Raw genomic sequence first — 13261 nt, forward strand, 5'->3', positions numbered from 1 at the left:
GTCTCTCTCTCCCTGAATGATGAAATTTTGTAAGCCATGGTAAATTCTCTTATACCTTTATCCCCCTCTTGGATCCTTCTTCTCCCTTCTTCTCCCTTCTTCAGAAACGCTTCGCTCTTTCATCACGACTATTTTCAAAGGCCACAGAGATGACTAGCCGGGTTCTCAAGAGTGTTTTTCCTGTTCATTATGTAGAAATATTGTTAATCTGTCACTTGAATCGTGAAAACACCCTTAAAATCCCGTGTAGCTCCAACTAGAACCTTTGGAATGTAGTGGAGGTTCGGTGCAGAAGTGTTTCAAAACTTGAATCCTTCTCCTCCGTTCACTTATTCACTCTTGACAGTCCTCCATCTTCACGCAGTCATTGGATGTTCGGTTAGAGTAAGTGAAGACTGTAATCGTAGCGTGTGAGTGACTAAAGGTGATTTTGTTTAAACTTTTCAATACAATATGTCAGAGTTAATGTTATACTTTAGTGTTGTTCAGGATAAAGAATTAATGTCTGTACCTTTTCATCTCTCACTGAAGATTACAGGCTATCTCCTCTAACTTAATTTATCTACCTCTTTTCCCTACTTATTCTCTCTCTCTCTCTCTCTCTCTCTCTCTCTCTCTCTCTCTCTCTCTCTCTCTCTCTCTCTCTCTCTCTCTCTCTCTCTCTCTCTCTCTCATTGCCTTTTCCTTACTCCCCTTTCTTTTACACACACACACACACACACACACACACACACACACACACACACACACACACACACACACACACACACACACACACACACACACACACACACACACACACACACACACACACACACACACACACACACACACACACACACACACACACTACCGGCAGTGCAATATGATTAAAGAAAGGAGAATCGATACACACAATATTGGGAAAGACATTGGCAGACGCGAATGAAGAGAAGTATTCGTGTTCTCTCAATAATTATACAAATTCTTCGATGTAATCTTGAGGAGGAGGCGAGAAGGGCTGTTAAGATTATAGGCTTCGGTTGCTTGTATTTGTGATAACCAGAGAGAGAGAGAGAGAGATAGAGAGAGACGGATAGACAGTTAGAAAAACAAAAAAATAGACAGACATATGAAAAACATACAGACAGACATAGGAAAAACAGACAGAAAAACAGACAGATGGAAAGATACAATCAGGCAGACAGACAGACAATCAAACAGACAGACAGACAATCAGACAGACGGACACAAAACAACAAAGAGAGAGAAAGAAAGAGAAACAGAGGCAAAAACAGAAAGACAGACAAACACAGAGATATACATACCTACACATGCCTTCCCACCTACTTACCTTCATACGTACCGACGGACATACACACACGCAGACAGACAAAGACACACAAAGGGGCCTGGACAAAGGCTTCTTATATGCTGAAGAGTGCAAGCAGGCGGAACCCTTGAAGGAAAGTAAAGGAGGAAGATGAGACGAGGAAAGAAATAACGAAAAACATTTATTTACTCAGGTTTATAAAGTTCGTTGGTGTGGAAAGAAACACAAAGGAAGGACAATTTTGCATAGATAACAGTTCTTAATCTTAATTTGAGTTCTGTTACTCACGAGAAAGATTAAATCATGAGACGAGGAAAGAAATAACGAAAAACATTTATTTCTTCAGGTTTATAAAGTTCGTTGGCATGGAAAGAAACACAAAGGAAGGCAAAGAAAGGACAATTTTGCATAGATTACGATTCTTAGTCTTAATTAGAGTACTGTTACCTACGAGAAAAATTAAACATTTTCTTCAAACCTCTCGAGTATTTCGTTTGAATATTTACTGCGTTGAATTAATGGAAACATGCAAAAAGTGTGTTGCTGTGATATTTTTAATGTATAAGTGAGGATGATCATAAAGCTTGTTTTGAAAAGAAACTGAAAGTATGAAGTGAAACACAGATATTACTCCAGTTTATTTGTCACGCGTTGTTAAGGTAATTTTGGAATATAAACTATAAGCTGATGTGTTGCCGACGAAAAAATAATGCTTTCACCCCGATTGCCTGGCGCGTTATTAAAAAAAAAGCATAAAAAAAGAACTGCCATGCTTTATTCCTGTATTCATGTGCTCGGCTAATATCAGAAATGCATTTTTCTTGATAACTGAATCAAGTGCATCTCGCTGTCCTATTCACACACACACACACACACACACACACACACACACACACAGAGAGAGAGAGAGAGAGAGAGAGAGAGAGAGAGAGAGAGAGAGAGAGAGAGAGAGAGAGAGAGAGAGAGAGAGAGAGAGAAAGAGAGAGAGAGATTTATTTTATTGACCACTCCAAAACAATATATGCAGTTTACATACATTTTTTCAATGGTTCGAGCGAAAATATAGATAAGAATAATACACACACACACACACACACACAACACACACACACACACACACTCTCTCTCTCTCTCTCTCTCTCTCCTTCTCTCTCTCTCTCTCTCTCTCTCTCTGTCCCTGGCGACTTCCCTGATCCATGCATTGATTCACAGTTCGGCACAATGGCCACAAACTTGCCCTTGAGGACAGTCGGTGCTTGGTTCGATACACGTGACCTCTTCCCGTTCCGCTACTGAAGTTGTGGGCGTTTGCTCGGAGGAGAAAGAGGAAGAGGTGAGGTTAAGAATAAGATGACAAAAGTGGGGTTCTTCAAGGAGTGGTCATTGGTTGTCACTTGTTCCTCCCTTCCCTTCTTGGCTTGTGATATATTGTTAAATATTCCACGTGTTTTGTGTTTGTGTTTGTGTTGTGGTGAAAGGTGCATGAGCTGATGGTGTGTGTGTGTGTGTGTGTGTGTGTGTGTGTGTGTGTGAGTGTGCACACAGGTTGTCATGTTCTCTTCTTCCACCACTACCACCACCAACACCGCCATCTCCAACAACAACAACAATAACAGTACCACCACCACCACCGCCAATAACAACAGCAACATCAACAACAACAACAACAATGGTAACAGCATCCCCCTATCGCTGTAACTGATGTTTGGTTTGGCTTGTTTGTTTGTTTTGTTTTGCTTTGTTATATTTGTGGATTTTATTGGTTTACTTTTGTTTATTTACCTATGTACCGTGACACACACACACACACACACACACACTCTCCTCTCTCTCTCTCTCTCTCTCTCTCTCTCTCTCTCTCCTCTCCTCTCTCTCTCACTCTCTCTCTCTCTCTCTCTCTCTCTCCTCTCTCTCTCTCATCGTATCCATTCCTCTTCCTATTTTTCCATTGCTTCTCTTCACCCAATCTTCCCATTTTTCTTTCCCCTGGTCCTGCTGATCGTTTCCTTTCCCAGTTTCCTCTTCCTCGTCTTTCTTCCCTTGCTCAACTCGTCTCTTTCCTCCTGCAGTGGCCGCCATTTCTGTGTCTTTTCTTCCTTCGGGTTCGAGTCATTTCGTTGGTCTGGTCATGACGTAATTTAATCCCGCCCGCGTGGGAGTCAGGATCCTTAAAAGTTTCACGTTCGCAACTCGGCAACGTCGTTAAAAACAGCTCCCTCTTCCTCCCTCCTCCTCCACCCCACCAGTTGATGCTCGTAATACCTCAATTTTTTGACGCCCGCCGATGAGAAAGTCTTGTACCCAGATTAATATTGAATGACTGTATTAAAGTGGCGTAAGTTATTCCACAGTGTGACTTTTAATTGTCCCCTGCGTTATCTAGAGAGGGAGGGACAGAGTGGGGGGAGAGGGAGAGGGGAAATTGTCCACGATCTAAGTGACTTTCAAGGAGTTAGTGAAGGTAAAGTAAGTTAGCTCGCCTTATTTTGAAAGAAAGGAAGGAATTGTCTACGATCTTGCTGATTTTCGAGGAGTTAGTGAAGGTAAAGAAGGAGAAATGGTTGTTAGCGTGCGTTATCTTGAGAGAGGAAGATTTTCGAGGAGCTAGTGAAGGTATAAGAGAGAGAAATGGTAGTTAGCTTGCTTTATCTTGCTGATTTTAAAGTAGTTAGTAGGGAGAGTAATGGCACTTAGCTTGAGTTATCTGGATAGGAAGGAAGATTTTTAATGAGTGAGCGAAGGGTAAAGACAGATAAATTGTAGTTAGCTTACGTTACCTTGAGACAGAGAGAGGAAGATTTTTTTTTTTTAGTGAAGGTAGAGGGAGAAATGATAGCTTGCGTTTCCTTGGCAGAGGATTTTTTTTTTTTTTTTTTTTTAAGAATTAGGGAAAGCGAATTAAGAGATATCATGCTTAACCCGTTCACTACTATGGTCGTCCTCTCGTCAACGCTGCGACCACTGCAGTAAATTGTTTTGGACTTCAAGAAAAAAAGGAATATGAGGTTAATTTCATCTTTGCAGAGGTACAGAACTGCTTATTTAAGAGACTATAGTACAAAAAATAAGTCGAAATTTATAGATGATACTGGAAAAAGATTGACTACCAGTGAAAGGGTTAAATCAATACGTGGCGCCTTTACATAAATAAATTGTCCGGAAAGGGGTTTGCATTCTAAATGAGTTTCCAGTGTTTTAGGTTAAATAAGAGGCTGTTTTAAATCTTACATGAAATCAATTTATGGTGATTAACTTTTATAGAAAAAAAACTAAATGAGATATACACACATTCCTTTGTGTGTAATAAAATCTATTACAAATAAAAGGAATTGCATGGTAAAATATTCGTTGAGACTAACAATTCATAGCGCGTTTACTTTAAATTTAATGGTGTCACGGTGTAATTTACGTAAGTGGTTGTGCTTCAGTGGTTCATACGCCTCAGTGGTTCAGTGGTTCAGGTGCCTCAGTAGTTCATGTGCTTCAGTGGTTCATGTGCTTCAGTGGTTCAGGTGCTTCAGGTGATGCACGTGGCGCCGTTCGTCTGGAATAAATCACACGAATGTCTGATATTTTTCTAAACCCTATTGGAATTCCGCCTCTGTGTTTCCATCAGGCCTCGGTAAGTCCCGATGCGTGGACTGAGGACTCGTATCAGGAACACAGACGCAAGTCCAGCATTAAGAATTCAATGGAGGGAGACTTGAGCGGATCTGGTACACAACATGCAGCTAACATTCCGCGATGGCACAGGAGAAGGACGCCCGCACTCGGCACTCCCGCCCATTGTACCGGAAGACAATGGGCGATATTATGAAACAGCCCATCTCCGTAAAACTTGGAATATTGTAGCACTTATTCAGATACTCGTAAGGCCGATTGTTTCTTGCAGATTGGAAGTGGAGGGGAAAAGTTTTCATGATAATCTTGTTACATTATTAAACATACCATTAAGCAATGCTGTTAAACAATTCACCCTTAGAAAAGAGAACTAGAAACTGATATTCATTCAGGAACTTGTACGTGTGATTGCTTCATACTCATCAGAATTAGAAGGGAGGAAGTTGACATGATTATCTTATTCATTCACCCTTAGAAAAGAGAACTAGAAACTGATATTCATTCAGGAACTTGTACGTGTGATTGCTTCATACTCATCAGAATTAGAAGGGAGGAAGTTGACATGATTATCTTATTCATTATTAAGAAGAAGAAGAACGAGAAAGAAGAGAGAAAGGAAGGAAAGAAAGAGAAGAATAAAGTTAAAAATAATTTGCGATTCATCCAGTGAAACCCTTAACAGTGTACCATTCATTCAGGACACTTGTAATGTGAATGAATTCCTGCAGGTTGAGAGTGGAAGGCTGAGGTTTAATTGCTAAAACGTAACTTATCCTTACCTAACCTTACGTATTATTAACTATTATTAAACTAAAGTATTAAAACAATCCATCTATAATTTACTGTATTTCTTTATTCATTTTAAACGTATTGAACGACATTACGTACAGAACAATGTCAATAAATAACACATCCGATAAAAATCCCCATAAACCGCGGTATCCATTGAGACAGTCACGAAGGGGGAAGGTTCCTCTTGGGTTGTGAGTGGAAAGGAGGTTAACTTAATAATCTGATTTATTACCAAACAACGCAAGGCTTGGATAGAAACAGAAATTGTGACACTTGGCCAGACGCACACGAGGATAAATAAATGTTCGGTGCAGGATGTGAGCGAGAAGGGGAAAGCCTTACATGATAATCCCAGCCAATATTATTATGCATATTAACACATACCCTGAAAAAAACAAAAGGAAACTGTAGCACATATTCAGTACCTCGTAAGGGTGAGTGTTCCTTGCAGGGCGGGAGGGAATGGTAGGGGAAAGGTTTTCTTGATAATGTGACCCAATATGCTGGAGTTATATATATTGGACCATTTGGGGGAATCCATCGGGACCTGTGCTACATATTGTTAATGCTTTCCACGTTCAGAAGACGTGCCTTGTAGCGCAACAATGAACACGGGCCGAGGGAGACGGGAGAGAGATGGGGAGAAGAGAGAGGGGGGAAAGTCCAGAGAGAGGGAGGGAGGGAAGACTGGAGTGAGAGGCCGGAGAGACGTGACGGGGGAGAGAGGGGAAGATTGGGGGAGAGTGGGGGAGGGTTAAGGATGTGGAACCAAGGGTGAGGGGAGAGGAAGGATGAATTTGGGGTGAGGGGAGAGGAAGGGAGAGTGGAGGAGGGGAGTCAATGGTGGATCAAGGTAAATGAACCAGGGAGGAAAGGGGGTCACGAGGGAGGGGAGGGAGAGGAGAGAGAGGGAATGAACCGGAAGAACGTAATAAAGGGAGGACAGAAGAGCAGAGGAATGGGAGAGAAATGGAACAGGTGAAGAGGAAGAGGAGGAGGAGTAGGAGGGAAGACGACGAGGAGAGGATAAATGAGGAAATAAAAGAGAATGACCAATAGATAGTGTAAGATTGAGAGGAAGACAAGGAAGAAATGATAAGTGGGAAGTAAAGGATAAAAACCAATAACTGACAAGACGAAGGAGAGTGTAGAATGTGGAGAAAGACAATAAAGGGATGATAACTGAGGAAATGACAGATAATAGACAATAACTAAGAAGGTGAAGGAGAGTTTAGGTTTGAAAGACAAGGAAAATATGATAACAAATGAAACGAAGAATAACATACTAGTTTGGAAAAGAAAATACACATTTAAAAGAGAGACAAAAAGAAAAATAAGTGAAGATAAACTGAAGGAATAGAGAATATCTGATAAGATTTAAAAAGTTCAAGGAAAAGCGTAACAAGAGCGTGACCCAGAGACCATCACACGCTCGCAAGGGAATAAACGAATCAATGGAATAGACGAATGGAAAAATAAATGAATAAAAAAAATAAAATAAGAAGAAAACAAAATCAAAGAAAAAGTGAGCTGTTGTGCAAGAAAAGTTTAAGCATGAATAAGACAAAGAGAGGAAGAAAGAAAAAGGAAACACTGAGAAACTGCTTACACTTTGAATAATTGAGTCATAAGAGCCGAAGGATAAGAAAGGAACCAATAAATATACAAATAAATCAGTAAGTTCATGAAATTAAAAGCCTTAGATCAATACGTTTTCAGTTCTTATTTTTTTTCCTTCCTTTGAAAATAATAAATATATCAATAGTACACAAATAATGCAAAATAAGAATAAAGATAAATGAATAGCTAAATTAAAATAGACAGCAAACCAATGTGACCTCAATTTCTCTTCTTTAGTCTTATTTTCATTTATTCCTTCCCTTGAAAACAAAACGAAAAAAAAAAGAAAAACGCAACAATAAGAGACGAATATGTAAAAAATAGATAAATTAAAAGATTGATTAATGACAGCAGGACAATAAATACAGGACAAAAGAACCTCTGTGTCTCTTCTTTCTTCGTTTTCCATTTCCTTTACTAAACACACATAAGCAAATAATATTCCAGAGATATACATGAGTACAAATGAAGCAATAGATTAATTGAAATAAAGATAGCAAGACAGTGCAACGGTAATATCTCTTCTTTGTCCTAGTTTTTCCTATTTTTCCTTCGTTCAAGAAAAGAAACTACTTACATTTGATATACAAATAATACACAGAAGATACATAAGTGTACAAATAAATGAATAGATTAAATGAATACAGCAAGCGAAAACAACGTCTCTCTTTCTTTTTTGTTTGTTTGTTTGTTTGTTTGTTTGTTCTAGTATTCCCCATTTTTTCCGTTGTCAGAGAAAAAAATAAACACACATGATGACAGATAAATAAACTTACAAATAAATAAACAGAATGATTGAAGCAAAGACAGCAAGCCAATACAACCTTAGTTTCCCTTCATTTATTCTAGATTTCCAACTTTGTTTTCCTTCGTTGGGGGTAAAAAAAAATAATAAAAATAAATAAATAAATAAATAAATAAAAAATAAGTAAACATACGTAACATGATACATAAACGACACACCGAATATATGTAAGAGTACAAATAAATGAACACAATAATTGAAACGAAGACAGGAAACCAATACAACCCCAATTTCTCTTCTTTTGTCTTAGGTTTCCCCGTACCGCCCATCCCCAACCCTTTCTCTTCTTCTTCTTCTTCTTCTTCTTCTTCTTCTTCTTCTTCTTCTTCTTCTTCTTCTTCTTCTTTCGTTCGGGTTCACCTGCGATGGGTCTCACCTCTAAACATATTGCGGCCTCACCTGCGCAGACACTCACCTGGTTACCTATGCAATCGGTCTCCTCCTGTTCCCATTGCACCTACTGTCTTTTTGCGGCTCTCGAGAAGAAAGAGGAACATTTGTCTGTCTGTCTGTCTGTCTGTCTGTCTGTCTGTCTGTCTCACACAATTGAATTCCCGAAATATTGCCTCATGAATTTTATCTGAATCTCTTTCTCTCTCTCTCTGTCTTCTCTCTCTCTCTCTCTCTCTCTCTCTCTCTCTCTCTCTCTCTCTCTCTCTCTCTCTCTCTCTCTCTCTCTCTCTCTCTGACATTACTCCTTTTGCTGATTTGAGATTCATTTCATTATTTTTTTTCTAATTTCAAAACGTCAATTTGTCTTTCATGGTTTCAGTTGGTATAATTCTCTCTCTCTCTCTCTCTCTCTCTCTCTCTCTCTCTCTCTCTCTCTCTCTCTCTCTCTCTCTCTCTCTCTCTCTCTCTCTCTCTCTCTCTCTCTCTCTCTCTCTCTCTCTCTCTCTCTCTCCCTCTCTCTCTCTCTCTCTCACCCCTTTCCTTCCTCATATATTGCATAGGCTTCTATACTTGCACGGACACAGTAACACAAAACCGCCACCACTGTCTCCTCTTGACCTGGTTCCATAATGCTTTGTTAACCTAATTTCCTTTGGATTTGCTTTTCTCATTAGTTTCATTATTTCTCCTGCCGTCTACATTTCCCTCGTGTGTCAGTGGTGTGTGTTTTTCCTCCCCTCCTCTAAGGAATGAATAATTATTTCTTATTGGCCCTTGATCTCCTGTCTCCCCTCTCCCAGCTTATTATTCCTTATTTAAAGCGCGGATCCTGTGGGAGGTTGGTGAAGGACAGACGGAAATATAGATAAGCGCATGCAAATACATTCACACACACACACACACACACATACGAAACTTTTTTTTCTTTACGAAACTTTAAATTTTATAAAACGATTAGGCGTGGAGAGAAAAAATAAATAAATAAAGATAAACATATTTTCAAGTTTACATTTCTTTAAAAAATTACAAACTTTTCAGAATACCACATTTTAAGAATTACAGCTTTACTTTACTTGCTTTATTTTATTTATTTATTTTTTTTCAGATTTACATACACTTTTCGGAACTGGTTACTTTCTACACTTGTTCCATTTGTTCCAACATCTCCACTCACCGTGAGCTGTTTGATGACGGAACACCACACCACATGCAACACTCGGGTACTTTATACATATCTCATGCCTTGCCGCATCCCACAAAGCGCTGATCTCCGCCTCACTGATCCACACAACACACACTAATAATATGATAATAGCAACACAATAATAATATAGCCAGACATTAATACAGTACATTTTACGATAACTTAATTTATTCATCACGCGGTGCCGCAGATAATGAGGACTGGTAAAAGGAATAATTCCAAACACTATCTTACGAATTATAGGAAGGCATTAAATATTTCATTCACTTGACCTTTCGTGGATGTGAGGCCTGTGTTTGTGTTGCGTTGCTTCTATAGCAGCTTCGTGTTGGCTATAGATCAATGCAGTAATGTCAAGAAACGTTATAAAACAAAGGATGACATTAGTATTTCATAGTGCACACACACACACACACACGCGGCAAGGCAGATGAAGGAGCTCTCAGTGAGTGGCTCTTGTCCGCCAGCAGCATGTAGGTGAGCGATGTACACTCATTCAAAAGAGTATCGTTACCGTGAAGTCCAGCGAGTTTCACAGTGAAACAACTCGGTGGTCTCGGCAGTGTTGGTACGCGTGTTCGATTAAGTGTTTCATGAAGCGTTACTGTGGCAACTCAAATCTTATTGCTTCATTTGCGAGTGCCGCTCACTTGATTCATTCAGGTGCAGCTGTACTTACCACACGCAGGGATACCAACTCGAGTAGCCTGTTATCAGATACTCCGTCCTTCGTAAATTTACCAGTTTGTGTCGTGCTGAATGTGTAACGATACTAATTTTTGAGCGCGTGTACAAAAGAGCCACATCACCACCCAGCCTGAGGGACGCAGCGTGAGGTGTTTATACCCATCCTAGCAAGGTTAGTTAAAAGTACAATGCCCAGACCCGGGATCGAACCGGGGACCTTTAGATCTTCAGTCTAACGCTCTCCCAACTGAGCTATCTAGGCTTATGCACTTGTTGTCAATACATACAGAGTAAATTGACGTGGCGAGGCAAATGGACCAAATGGACAAGCCTCTCCATGTGTACTGTGTAGGCCTTGTTTACCAGCAAGTAGGTGCGAGATGTAACCTGAGAGGCTGTGGTCTCGCTGTCCCGGTGCTTGGCGTGAGTGTTTTAGTCCAGCCCAAAGATTGGCTACTGTGACATCTGTGCTCCTCGTGCAGTGCTGTGCTGGCTGACCAACACGCACACACACACACACACACACACGAAAATCAGCAAAGTATGTACAAGGGACCAGCTGCCCAACACCAGACACCTCCTGAACACTTAAAACTTACAATCTTCCATCTCGTCCATTAATTTATTTATCCATCCTGCTCTTGAAAGTGTACAGCGTGTGCATCCGTTGTGCTCTAACCAAGACTCTTTCGTTCATCCTTAGCCAAAAATGTTAAGAAGTTTTTGCATATTGTTTTAAGCCTGAATTTCTCGAGTTTACAACCGTTAGTACAAGTTTTATGTTTCCATCCCAAAAGAGTCTGATTCACGTCGCCTTTGTTGAAAACCTTGAATCATGTATTCTAAACACCCATCACATTCACACGCACCCACGCCTTTCAGTGAATGCAGCTTAATAATTTAACTTATCCTGGCAATGTAAGTTAAAATTGAATTGCCCAGACCCGGGATCGAACCGGGGACCTTTAGATCTTCAGTCTAACGCTCTCCCAACTGAGCTATCTAGGCTTAATATTCCTTATAAAAATACACAGACAAGCACTAAGAAGCTCTACATCAAGTCAGAAGAGAGTTTAGGAGATTAGATATGGATAACGATGACAGGCAGCTATAGACATGTATGTCTTATGTAGTAACTGCCATAATCATGTAGTCCTGATGTAGTCCTTATATTTGTATCTTTTAAGAGGACCTCGGGGAAAGTCTCATGTTTTCTGCACTTAATGTTTCAAGATCTGACGACTTCCTTCATCAGAAACGACACACACACACACACACACACACACACACACACACACACACACACACACACACACACACACAGAGAGAGAGAGAGAGAGAGAGAGAGAGAGAGAGAGAGAGAGAGAGAGAGAGAGAGAGAGAGAGAGAGAGACCTTACCTTACCTTACCTTACCTTACCTTTGTGGAAAATTTCACATTGTCAGCAAAAAGGAACAGAATAGATTGCACTTTACAAAAAAAAAAAAATAATAATAATTATAAATAAAAAAATAAAGCATAGATATGATATATATTACATGTATGAATAGCATGAGTGAATTATAAACCCCAGATTTAAGATATATTTGCTATAGAAATTAACAATAGTAAAAAGGAGAAAGCACCAGAGAATTCAAAGCTTGATCGTAACATTAAATATGAATTAATTACTGTTTCATTACTAACGGAATCTACTTTTTTTCTTATTTCATAATGCAATATTATTCTGGTTATTAAATATAGAACATGAACCGGAAATAAACAGCAATGAATCACCTGTAAAGTTATACGTCATGCAGCAATCATAAACTATTGATCGATCGTATTCTCCTTTTACCTTTGTGAAGTGTCTAAGAAAGTTTTGGGCCAAGATGGTTTGGTTATCTGGTAAGAAGAAATAGAGAGCAGCAAGTTACAAGAGAAGTCATGGAAATGGAAGTGAGAGGAGCGCGAAGAAGAGGAAGACCAAGGATCAGGTGGAAAGACTGTGTCAACGAGGACATGAGGGACAAAGGATTAGATGAAAGTGTCTCAAGATAGAAACACTTGGTAAAGGATCATTAGAAGCGGCGACTCCGAATAGGGATTGAGCTGGGAAGAAGATTCTTTTTATTTTTGTTATTGTTTAATGCTGACATTTCTTAATTTAGGTATTTGTAAGTTGCCGGGTTGTGTGTGTGTGTGTGTGTGTGTGTACAGTTATGATTAAGCCTAGATAGCTCAGTTGGGAGAGCGTTAGACTGAAGATCTAAAGGTCCCCGGTTCAATCCCGGGTCTGGGCAATGTACTTTTACTTTACCTTGCCAGAACAAGTTAAAGCACATTACTGAGCGGCATTCACTGGAAGGCGTGGGCGCGTGATGTGATGGGAGTATTTAGATGGTTAAAAGATTTCAGCAACGACGAAAATCAGGGTCTTTAGAGCAGGGATCACATTAGAGCTTGCACGAATGGTTGTAAACTCTAGAAATTCAGATTGAAAAGGAGATAAACAAATTTTCATTCACACATCCCAAACAAACTTAAGAACCCAACAGACGCACAGACGGTTTAGACGATTTTCAGTTCCCTAATTCCTTGCTGTAATAGAACCAACGACTCAGTTCTTTGGTGATGTGTTTGCCTCGCCGCCTTGTCACTTCCACACCGCCCCTCACAACCTGGCGCCCTGATAGCTGTGTGTGTGTGTGTGTGTGTGTGTGTGTGTGGCAGCGCCATACACTTTTATACAGCCATCAGGAAGGTAAGCATCAGACGCATTTCCTGCCGTGTAATGCGTTGAGAAGTGGAGATCTTGAATAATACAACTGAACTATATTCTTATTAA

General features: G+C 39.9%; 3 non-coding genes across 3 annotated transcripts; 1 reads left to right on the top strand and 2 right to left on the bottom strand.

The window, feature by feature from the left end:
• Positions 1 to 10623: 10623 nt before the first annotated feature.
• Trnaf-gaa (transfer RNA phenylalanine (anticodon GAA)) lies at positions 10624 to 10696 on the bottom strand. The gene has a single exon. It is a non-coding gene; the product is annotated as a tRNA-Phe (tRNA).
• Positions 10697 to 11369: 673 nt separating this feature from the next.
• Positions 11370 to 11442, bottom strand: Trnaf-gaa (transfer RNA phenylalanine (anticodon GAA)). The gene has a single exon. It is a non-coding gene; the product is annotated as a tRNA-Phe (tRNA).
• Positions 11443 to 12643: 1201 nt separating this feature from the next.
• Trnaf-gaa (transfer RNA phenylalanine (anticodon GAA)) lies at positions 12644 to 12716 on the top strand. The gene has a single exon. It is a non-coding gene; the product is annotated as a tRNA-Phe (tRNA).
• The last annotated feature ends 545 nt before the right edge of the window (positions 12717 to 13261 follow it).

Source organism: Scylla paramamosain, chromosome 35, assembly GCF_035594125.1.
Source record: "Scylla paramamosain isolate STU-SP2022 chromosome 35, ASM3559412v1, whole genome shotgun sequence".
NCBI classification, from domain to species: domain Eukaryota; kingdom Metazoa; phylum Arthropoda; class Malacostraca; order Decapoda; family Portunidae; genus Scylla; species Scylla paramamosain.